The sequence below is a fragment of the Dermacentor andersoni genome, chromosome 1 (genome assembly GCF_023375885.2).
Source record: "Dermacentor andersoni chromosome 1, qqDerAnde1_hic_scaffold, whole genome shotgun sequence".
In the NCBI taxonomy this organism is placed as follows: domain Eukaryota; kingdom Metazoa; phylum Arthropoda; class Arachnida; order Ixodida; family Ixodidae; genus Dermacentor; species Dermacentor andersoni.
In genome coordinates, this window is record NC_092814.1 from 12,352,628 (window position 1) to 12,364,903 (window position 12,276).

Genomic DNA, 12,276 nt, shown 5'->3' on the forward strand with positions numbered 1-12,276 from the left:
GTTCTGGTGTCAAATTATTTAATATCAAAGTCAATTAACTTATGTTGCTTCCAACGAGTTCGATTTGTCTGTGGCGTGTTTTATTCGCTAACGCCGACGGCCGACGGTAACCGCACTTTTAACTCGTCGTTTGGCATTTTATGCACTTTTAGACAAAAAGATCTAGAAAAGTTCTTGAGTTAGACATTCTGAATGTGTTTACCAAAACAGACTCTAGTGACACCAGTAGTGGGTTTTGCCGCAGATAGAATATATACTAGCATATTCCAAGTGCTGAGGTTATGTTTAGAAGAAATTCTATTTTCAGTCTTATCATAGACCAAGACGTCTATAGCCGTTTGTAGCCGTTTCAAGAAGTTTTTAAGAGGTTCTGTGTTTCGTGGGCAGTGCTATGGTGTGTCGACCGTGGAGGCAGCATTCATCCCCGCATGGTGCCTGCTTCGGGCACACAACCTCAGGTAGCACAAGAGATACGTAACGTTTTCGTAGCGTTTATCGAAGACGATAAAAACGGGTTAAAGAAGACACGAATGAGAGAACTTCGTTGGGAAAACGTCGTATATGTCTGCTAATGTCCGGCTTAATTACTCTCTTGAGACGATCTAGAACAGGTCTGCAAAACGTATTCGAAAAGCTGGTCTAGAAATAGGATTGGGAAAGACACAAATAATCCCTTTGCCAAAACTATTCGTAACCAATTTCTAAACGTTTTTAGGACGTTATCAAAAAGCTGGTCTAGAAGTGGTCTTGAAAGGTTTACGATAATCTGAAGCGAATTTTCGCGGGTGCCAGGGGCGCGATCGGACATCGTTGTTCAAAACGCGCGTTCAGTTTCGCCTCACGCGACTGGCCTATGCCGCGCCGACGTCGTCAGCCGCACCCGTCGGCACGGCCTAGGCCAATCGCGTGACGTGAAACTGAACGGGCGTTTACGACAACGATCTCCAATCGCGCCCTGGATGAGTAGAAGCGTCGGTGATGACTGTAAGAGCCATGGCGCCGTGCCAAGCACTGTTGCCCGCATGGCCGGCGCATCCTCTACCAAGTCACATGAAAATGAACCTGTTAGGAATAATGAATCCTTAATACCGCCTTTAGTAAGCTACGATGCTTACAACCAAAATGGGAATGACATCTTGCAAAGAACAAATGGTCACGTCTTGGCAGGCGGCCTGACCAACAAGAGTGCATGAAATGAGAACATTGTGACCAAGCAAAAACACTTTATTAAAATGTAATGCTTATGCAAGGTTCAAGCAAAATGCGTGAGAAATGCAAATAGAAGCAAAATACATCAACAATGACAAAAATCGCACAAAGGATTTGTAATGAACTCGAAAGTGAGCATTCACTAGTACATAAACAAAATTCCAAGTACACATACAAAAATGAAAAGAAAAACATGGAGTGTACTAAAGTTTCTCATTTATCATAGTAAAGAGCACGTGCTATTAGCTGGACTAGAGTTATCCAGAAGTGACATCGGAGCGAATGGAAGAAGTAGACTGAAAAATGCAAGAGCTTGAATCGGATGGTAACTGCCTCCAAGCAATGTTACCAATCAGCAAGAAGCTTGAAAAGAGCACAATAAGAAATACCTCCGCATACCATCATAAAACAATCATGTGACAGAAATCAAACAATGGGAACAATGCAAAATTGGAAATATTGCCTTTAGGTTATATCACAGAAGGTAATGGCTAGAATCACAACTATACAACAAAAAAGCAATAAAGTGAATCTAGTACAGAATACTTAAACGGGGGAGTCAGTGTAACAAGTAAGCACTTCTGTAGTATGGTGAACGATGGGACTGAGTAATGCTGCATCTTGCCACTCCAGAACGTGAGAAATGAATATGCAAGCCTCCTATTAGAAACTTACATAAACATGGAAATAAACTGGAATGCACTGGAAGCTGCATTTGTGTAACAAAGGAAGCAATGGTCATAATAAATAGTAATTGGTTTATCTAAAAAGCCCCGTACAAGAGGCAAGTTTGTACCACTCTGGCAAAAACAAAGTTGCAAAGAATAATTTGCAAACCAGCAAATACATTAACCCACTGACATGTCACACTTTGCGCACATCTCCAGTCTCCTAAAATAAAAAATAAAATAAAATAAATAAAGAAAGCACTCTGAATGAGAAAAAGGTTTAACACATGTAGTCCAGAGCCAATTCTTAGCCAGTTCGCCCACACTTTCACATCCAAAAATATTTGCCACAGAGTCCGGGCACAGTTCCACTGATGTTTACCAGTTCACCCCCACTTTCACGTCCAAAAATATTTGGCACACAGTCCAGGCAGAGCTTCATCGATGAACAGCTTGAGAGCACACTACTGAATATTCTGCAGTCCCGCTGGAAATAGAACAGCCGCACATGCTCTTAGTGGTTTCAATGTAGCCATACTTGCTGCCTTGGACAGGTCATCATCATCATCATCAGCCTGATTACGCCCACTGCAGGGCAAAGGCCTCTCCCATACTTCTCCAACTACCCCGGTCATGTACTAATTGTGGCCATGTTGACCCTCCAAACTTCCTAATCTCATCTGCCCACCTAACTTTCTGTCGCCCCCTGCTACGCTTCCCTTCCCTCGGAATCCAGTCCGTAACCCTTAATGACCATCGGTTATCTTCCCTCCTCATTACATGTCCTGCCCATGCCCATTTCTTTTTCTTGATTTCAACTAAGATGTCATTAACGCGCGTTTGTTCCCTCACCCAATCTGCTCTTTTCTTATCCCTTAACGTTACACCTATCATTTTTCTTTCCATAGCTCGTTGCGTCGTCCTCAATTTAAGTAGAACCCTTTTCGTAAGCCTCCAGGTCTCTGCCCCGTACGTGAGTACTGGTAAGACACAGCTGTTATACACTTTTCTCTTGAGGGATAATGGCAACCTGCTGTTCATGATCTGCGAATGCCTGCCAAACGCACCCCAGCCCATTCTTATTCTTCTGATTATTTCACTCTCATGATCTGGATCAGCAGTCACTACCTGTCCTAAGTAGATGTATTCTCTTACCACTTCCAGTGCCTCGCTACCTATCGTAAACTGCTGTTCCCTTCCGAGACTGTTAAACATTACTTTAGTTTTCTGCAGATTCATTTTTAGTCCCACCCTTCTGCTCTGCCTCTCCAGATCAGTGAGCATGCATTGCAGTTGGTCCCCTGAGTTACTAAGCAAGGCAATATCATCAGCGAAGCGCAAGTTACTAAGGTATTCTCCATTTACTCTTATCCCCAATTCTTCCCAATCCAGGTCTCTGAATACCTCCTGTAAACACGCTGTGAATAGCATTGGAGAGATCGTATCTCCCTGCCTGACGCCTTTCTTTATTGGGATTTTGTTGCTTTCTTTATGGAGGAGTACAGTGGCTGTGGAGCCGCTATAGATATCTTTCAGTATTTTTACATAGGGCTCGTCTACACCCTGATTCCGCAATGCCTCCATGACTGCTGAGGTTTCGACTGAATCAAACGCTTTCTCGTAATCAATGAAAGCTATATATAATGGTTGGTTATATTCCGCACATTTCTCTATCACCTGATTGATAGTGTGAATATGATCTATTGTTGAGTAGCCTTTACGGAATCCTGCCTGGTCCTTTGGTTGACGGAAGTCTAAGGTGTTCCGGATTCTATTTGCAATTACCTTAGTAAATACTTTGTAGGCAACGGACAGTAAGCTGATCGGTCTATAATTTTTCAAGTCTTTGGCGTCGCCTTTCTTATGGATTAGGATTATGTTAGCGTTCTTCCAAGATTCCGGTACGCTCGAGGTCTTGAGGCATTGCGTATAGAGGCTGGCCAGTTTTTCTAGAACAATCTGCCCACCATCCTTCAGCAAATCTGCTGTTACCTGATCCTCCCCAGCTGCCTTCCCCCTTTGCATAGCTCCCAAGGCTTTCTTTACTTCTTCCGGCGTTACTTCTGGGATATCGAATTCCTCTAGATTATTCTCTCTTCCATTATCATCGTGGGTGCCACTCGTACTGTATAAATCTCTATAGAACTCCTCAGCCACTTGAACTATCTCATCCATATTAGTAATGATATTGCCGGCTTTGTCTCTTAGCGCATACATCTGATTCTTGCCAATTCCTAGTTTCTTCTTCACTGCTTTTAGGCTTCCTCCGTTCCTGAGAGCTTGTTCAATTCTATCCATGTTATGCTTCCTTATGTCAGCTGTCTTACGCTTGTTGATTAACTTCGAAAGTTCTGCCAGTTCTATTCTAGCTGTAGGGTTAGAGGCTTTCATACATTGGCGTTTCTTGATCAGATCTTTCGTCTCCTGCGATAGCTTACTGGTATCCTGTCTAACGGAGTTACCACCGACTTCTATTGCACACTCCTTAATGATGCCCACAAGATTGTCGTTCATTGCTTCAACACTAAGATCCTCTTCGTGGCTTAAAGCCGAATACCTGTTCTGTAGCTTGATCTGGAATTCCTCTATTTTCCCTCTTAGCGCTAACTCATTGATCGGCTTCTTATGTACCAGTTTCCTCCGTTCCCTCCTCAGGTCTAGGCTAATTCGAGTTCTTACCATCCTGTGGTCACTGCAGCACACCTTACCGAGCACGTCCACATCTTGTATGATGCCAGGGTTAGCGCAGAGTATGAAATCTATTTCATTTCTAGTCTCGCCGTTCGGGCTCCTCCATGTCCACTTTCGGTTATTCCGCTTGCGGAAGAAGGTATTCATTATCCTCATATTATTCTGTTCTGCAAACTCTACTAATACCTCCCCCCTGCTATTCCTAGTGCCTATGCCATATTCCCCCACTGCCTTGTCTCCAGCATGCTTCTTGCCTACCTTGGCGTTGAAATCGCCCATCAGTATAGTGTATTTTGTTTTCACTCTACCCATCGCCGATTCCACGTCTTCGTAGAAGCTTTCGACTTCCTGGTCATCATGACTGGATGTAGGGGCGTAGACCTGTACAACCTTCATTTTGTACCTCTTATTAAGTTTCACAACAAGACATGCCACCCTCTCGTTAATGCTATAGAATTCCTGTATGTTACCAGCTATATTCTTATTAATCAGGAATCCGACTCCTAGTTCTCGTCTCTCCGCTAAGCCCCGGTAGCACAGGACGTGTCCGCTCCTTAACACTGTATATGCTTCTTTTGGCCACCTAACTTCACTGAGCCCTATTATATCCCATTTACTGCCCTCTAATTCTTCCAATAGCACTGCTAGACTCGCCTCACTAGATAATGTTCTTGCGTTAAACGTTGCCAGGTTCATATTCAGGTACGGTAAGCCCAGATATATGCACAGGTGAGCCCAGATATATGCACTGGTGCTCCATTTTGTCGAAGTAGACACATTGATGCACTACGCTGGTAGCTGAAATGTTTTGAATGCACTTGCAAGCATTGGCTGCACCAGAAAGGCTTGCCCACATACCACCGCTTGCATATATATGCACTTTCTCTTCATTCGGTAGCATTGAACTTAAAGTGTTCCCTATGTGGGAGCCATGTGTAATACCGATGTCACACAACCACTCTTGATCGCGATCAAGCCCGATCCGGATCGAAATTATCGATACGATTCGCTCACCCGCGCAGCTTGCGCAAAGGAGCCAATCACGACCGAGAAATTCGATTTGTAACGGACTGGATCGCGGTCAAAAGGGCCCCGTGTGAAACCGGTATCAAATAATGCACAGAAGTACGCTAGGAAAATGTTTTGCACAAGGACAAAGAACTGCGGCATGCCCTGTTGTTCGAAGCGCGCGAACAGAAGACAAATCGAAAAAAAAAAACAAAAAAAAAATGGCTGTGGCTTAGCTAAGGTTAAGCCCAGGATGCGAAGCATACTAGAGTAGAAGTACTCCCAGATACACTCGCAACTTCGTCCTTTACCTCGGACTCTGTGGAGGAACGCTGCTGTTTAGCCGCGTACTGTGCACGTCGCTTGGCAAGCCGAACTTCTCGTTCTTCGGCCGTTTCCGTGGCTCTTTGTAACTTGCGCTTTGCGGTCTGACGAGCGGCCCTTTCCTTTCCCGCCAACTGGCCTCGACGAGAGCGCGCCGCTCTTTTATACAGCTGTTATGACGCCAGTGCCCTAGCGGGAGGAACGGGAGTTAGGCCGCAGTACCATCTGTGCGACCGCAGGCGAGCGCACGAGCTGAGACCCGGCTATGTAGCTACGCGCATAGAGTTTCTCACTATAACACCTAGAGGGTAATCTGGCGCCACCGTCTATGGGAATTTCTTAAGGGGGCACCGTGCCGTCATGGGAATGACGGTATATGTGTCTGCGAGGCTCGTGTTGGCTGGTGTTGTAAGAGGCTTCGTCTAAAACGTGGATATGGCTACGCAAATAACGCGTTCTCAAAGTAAAATCTTCATAAAATGTTTCCATTCACGCATATTACATCTTTACTCACCCACGATGCATGACCAAGCGAAGAAAAGCAAGAACAGACGACCAACTGTTTCAAAGCGAGCGCGAACCTTGTCGTCTGTCCTCCAACTTTAGCGGCCCGCTGATACTTTTTACGTAACATGTAGTTGTACACACAGTAACAAGTTCTCATAGTTAAACAAAACATGTTTTCGCGTAATAATAAAGCTAAAACAGCTTTTAACGTGCTGTTCTAGTAGAAAATGAATCATTGTGACAGACTGAACGGTACTTGCCAAGCGGGTCTTCAAGGTGTTCTGTCTCTACGAGAACGATGCCAATCCGAATCCACAACATACCGGCATTCCCATGCATACCACAGCGAAGCAGCGCCAGATTTCCCTCTAGGTAATGTAGTGAGAAACTCTATGGCTACGCGGCCGCAAGCGAGCGCACGAGTTGAGCCTTCGCTTTTGCAGCTGTTATGAAGTCATATGGTAGCTACGCGGCCGCGCGCGGCGCAGCAAGGAAGAGCGTGGTTGTGCGGCTAGTATGCTTCGCATAAAAATACCGCGCGAGCTCTTCGCAAACTCCATGCGCACACATGGCACCCGCACGAACTTGGCAGGCGGCCGACTAAGTAAAGCACGAAGGGCGCACAGCGTACAGTCCGACACATGTCCCAAACTGCAAACAATCGTACTACCTGGAGCATACAAGTTATTTTATACCAAGGGCATACCCGATTCACGTACGCTGCAGTATCCACAAGCGAGTTATGCAGCGTACATGCTGTATCCATTCGCCAAGTAGAAAAATTGATAACAAGCACAAAGATACAAGGGGCTCAATATATTACTATTATTTCAGGCCTCAAATAAAATTGAATATGGCCGTTTCATATATTGGACCACGGAGGAAGGAAACTAAGGAGAGGCCCTACCCCCTCCGCGCGCTAGGAGAAAAGTGTGGCGGAAATGACGTAGTAGGTTCTCATTTTTTTGCTGCTTTTTTATTTTTTTCTGTTGTATGGTCACGCCTTTTGGGCCACAATGGCGGCGCTGTTATGGTTTTGAGCGCTCACACGTGTTGCTCTGGTAGGTTTCGGGCCGTGGCAAAGGCGCTGAGTGGGCGGGTTTGCGTTAGTCACCGTGTCTTGTTGCGCTGTGTTACCTGCACCGTGCTCTGCCAGATGTTGCGCGAGCGCGCGACACCACGCGCAGCGCGGCGTGGTTTCGCGAAAGATGTAAACAAGCGAGGAGGGTGGCCCAAAAAGCGGAGCATCGCCATGAGCAACGCCAAATTCCGGCTTCACTTTTGCTTCACAAAGAGTGACGTCAGGGCCTCTCCTTAGTTTCCTTCCTCCGTGTATTGGACACAAGTTCCCCGTAAGACCATGAAATACCCATCACGTGGTTAAAGGGAGCGAAAGCAATCGAGAACCTGAAGCGCAAACGATAAAAGCACGGTATATATGGTGCACGCAAACTTCTGTCAGTGCGCTGAAGAGCGAGGGAATAGGGCGGGCACTTTTACCTTACCTCCGGGATACCGTACTAGTATTGAATCATTAAAAAAAGCCCGTTTGTGCAAGTTCTCTTGTCTGCAACACTCTTAACGGGAGACTAAAATACCGCGATGACGGCTCTATTGCGGAGATCGGCAAGGTGCGCAGAGACAGCAATTTTGCCGCCTTTCTTCGCATTCTGCAAAATGCGACTTTCTTGTTAGGATCACGCATAGCGGCCAATACGCAACTACGGTGGCTAGAAGGGCAGGTGTAGATACCGCGTGCGTCTATTTGTCGTACAAAAATCCCTCACGTGACCTGATCCTAGGTGCCTAGGGACAGCATCATTTAGGGATTTTTGAGAAGGCGCGATGCTGGCGCCGAGCGACGCCGTGGCGTGTTCGTCCTCGGCGTGATCGTTCTCTGGGCCGCGCGTTGTTCAACATTGCTCATGTAATCGTGCGTGCGTTGCTTGTGTGTTGGTTGTAGGTTCTGTGTTACTTGGCGGAAAGCCGTGAGTAGTGGCGGTGCGGCAATGCGGCTTTGGCCTCGATGAGGTCTGGCACTACAGAATCTGCGTTGTGTGACCCGTGCTTTCTTGAGAACCCGGCGGTGGTGACAATTGAAATATCGAAGTGGTCTAGCGCCTCGGCAGCGAAGTTCTGCGAACCGCGATGTGGCGTCGCCGTGTCCGACTTTGCTTAACGGACATCGAGGGATGTGCTGCTCGCTGCAAGTCATGTAAATGCAACTGCGTCGACCGCCCATTGTTCAGCGCTGAATGTGTGTTTGGTGTGCTGTGCTTGAAACGATTGATGCAGCCGTGCAGCGGGGGTGGCGGAGGAGCAGAGTGGCTTAGGGTTTGCGCGTTCACATACATGTGCTCCCGTCTTGGTCTCATTAACGGCTGTCGCGGGATTGTGGTGTGCTAGCTCCTTGCCTAGTATGAAGTTTACGACGCTAACACACAGCATGTTCACGTTTTTCCGCGCTATATGTCATTTGCATGACGGCCGAGTTGAAAACGAGACATATAGTGGTCTTTGCGTTTGTGTGTTGTAAATTACTTTCTATTGTGGAAGTTCTGGGAGTCTTATTACGCAAGGAGTGCGAACGTAAACATAAACACATATGTGTGTCTGCAATTTTGAATTACCCATAATACCCTTTACAACTGATAAGTGGGCTACACGGCCTGTGTGAATTAGCTACCGTATATTGCGACGCTCTTCCGTGTGGTAGACTGATGCATGGTGCGCGTTTACTTCTTGCTGTTGTAAAAACCACTTGTTTATTCACTCAATACAAATGTACGGCTTCTTCGCCGCAGTACATTTTAGTTACGCGGTGAAGCATACTAAAAGTGGGAGGGGGCCGCTATCAGCCAGCATAGTATGTCCACTTAGGTGACCTGAGAGGCGGTGGCTGCGCAAGTGTATAATTGAAGAAGTCTTATTATGTCCAGTGACAGTGGCCCCTTTTCACTTTTAGTATGCTTCACTGCAGTACATTGCTTAGGCTTCACCGCGAAATAATAGTGTATTGCGAGAAAGATAATCGTAAAAAGCCTAATTATGCAACATTTCTTTTGTAGCTTGCTACACCGCAATACAGGGGTGTAAATAAGCATCGTGCAGTAAAGCATACTAAGAATGGAAAGGGCACATAGGTTTACACTGTGCTCATTACTTTCAATTGTGACATAATTTGCAAGTGCATCTGTGCTCGTGGTAAGCTTCATTGACAATTCTTTGTACATTACAAATTAATATTGCAATGAAGCTTACTAAAGCACATTCGCCATTATGGTACGTGTTATTCACCTTCAATGCAGGAGCACAATGCGGATTCTTGCCCCTGCTTTTGGCTGGACTGCACATGCTCTTTGAGAATTGATTCATTGTTCATATGCGCACTGGTACTTTACTCTAAACTGGAGGGCTCAAGTTGATATGAAAGCACAACTTTTATTAAGGGGACAAGATGTTGCCAAGATGGTTGCAGCACAGCTTTTTTTCTTTCTTCCAGGCACCTTTTCTACTTGAAGCTTCCATTGCAGTGTTTTGAACATCATTGAACCAGCACATAGTGTATATAAATATTGGACACTGATTGGGAACATCACCTAAGTTCATGCCTATATATAGTAAAAAGATGTAGCACGACCAGACAAAATAAAAGAAGGGGGTGGGCTGTAGCAATACTAAGTGTTAAATGGTGCTTTATCCTTTCCCTTGAGTTTTCTGTTTTTGTGCTTTTTATGAATCCTCCGCAGTAACCATGCGAGTGCTGAGCTTGAGCTTGTTGGTTTCAAGTCTCATGGTTGTTACTAACAGAACAGTGTGATAAACGAACAAGGGCTTGGAGGCATCCATTCACCTTGCTTGCCTCATGGTGCTGCTTCATAAGCACCGTGAGCATCCAGGCCAACTAGGAAGGGAGGTTTGTTGCAATTGCTTCTGAACTTTATTGCCACCAAGCCAACAGTGCTCTCAATGACAGCTTTTGGACAGTAGAATGCTTGCACCCAGCAAAGTCTTAAGAAGGAAGCATTCAGGATGTGCAAAATAGGCTTTTGAAGCTGGCAGCATTACTGAAGGGGCTTTGCCCATCTGCCCTCTTTATGGATACACAAAGATGATTTCCTCTTTAAGAGGGATTGTTTCAGAGGTCATTACATGGCAACAGTGTTGGGTGTTTAGTAGCTTGTCTTTGTCCACTGTTAATAACCTGTTCCTTCTCCAGTGCCCCTGTGAAGTGCCTACTTTTTGGACACAATGTGCTCTCCATGCATTCATGCATTTTTAGCTTGTAAAGACGTCTATTACCCCTTGCCTCAAGCTGGTCTTTGCTGATGTCACCCAAGAAGGCATTGGGGAGTATGGCAATGTACGCTTACAAAACACAGTCGATACCAGTGAAACTAAATTAATGGAGCTGCTGTTCTTTTTTTGTCCACTCCATCCTTGTTAGTTACAATGAGCAATGTCCGAACAGAAGGCATATGTAGTTGGTCGTGCATAGCCTGCGCACTAAGACTTGGTGGCATGTTATGACCTTAGCACAGTGTTTATATGTAAAAACCTTCTGATGTGTTGATGACTTCCTTCTCTTTATTATACTTTGCCTGGTGGAGCCAGCAAGTGGGTCAACCAGATGTTCAACAGGCTTCCCACTAGTTTTCCCAGAGTCTCCTTACCAGGGTGCTGCTCATAGATATCTGTTTTCTTGACCTTGCACTGCACTTCAACCATGGCCACACTTGCTAAACCTATAGCATGCGATCAAAAAAGTGCTATACATCATGTTGCTCCAAACTCGCAACATGTGCTACAAGGCCTTGAGGAACACCCTCATTTATTTACGCCCTCATCATACTGTATGAAGCTTCGCATGATAAGTGCGACAATTAACATCTGCTGGTTTTTCAGCGTTATTCCTGTCCAGCTTGCTGAAAGCTATCCTGAGTGTTTCAAAAAGCAAACGACCGCTGCTAGACAAGAAGTGCTTAAAACAAGGGTCGCTATAACCACATATGTCACACGAAATGAAGGCCACCGAGTATACAAGCGGTTTACTTCATATCCGACAAGCTTGGTTCTCCCTTTGCTAGTGAGTGAACTCAACTTGCCCAGAATACATGGCCTGTGACAAACTATGTGCCAGATGCTGTGTCCCCTGCAAAGCTGAAGATGTGTATGAGATCCCGACACCCTGCAGCGGCTTCTACACTGGGCAAACAGGCTACTATAAAAACGACTGCCTTTACTAATATGCTAGTAACATGAAAACGGGCAGAAATTTGGCTATTCATTGGACCCAACTGCAGGTGCAAGCCACCCTTCCACCGGATGTGTATTGTTCACAGAAACTGGAGCTATAGAAATGCAGATAAAAACAATGATGGTTGAAAGTAGTAGAGCTGCACTATATTCTGCACAAGCAGTGCTATCTGCAGCGCTGGTACCTTATAGCCACAATTCATGGCTGGACCACCATGCAAAGGCACTATTCTTGAATTATTAACTTCTATTATATTTATGGTGGCCATATATTGCAATTATATATCATCCACATTGTGTGCAATATGGTTAAATGTCAATTATGATAGCCATTCCTAATCTGAAATGCAACAAAAGAGCAAATATAGGCAACAAATTGCAATTCAAAGAGACAAAAGGCAACCAGTGCACAGGATAAGTGACAGACTTCCTTTTATTAAAAAAGAAACGTGGCATGTGTCATGCCACCACCAGTGGGTAGCAATCTTTCAAGCTTGGGTGACAGAGGCAAAACTTAGCAAAATGCTACAATCACGCTGTAAAACGGCCTTGGACACAAAAAACCGATATCATATTTGAAATGGTGTAAAAAATGTTGACATGCCCTACCCAT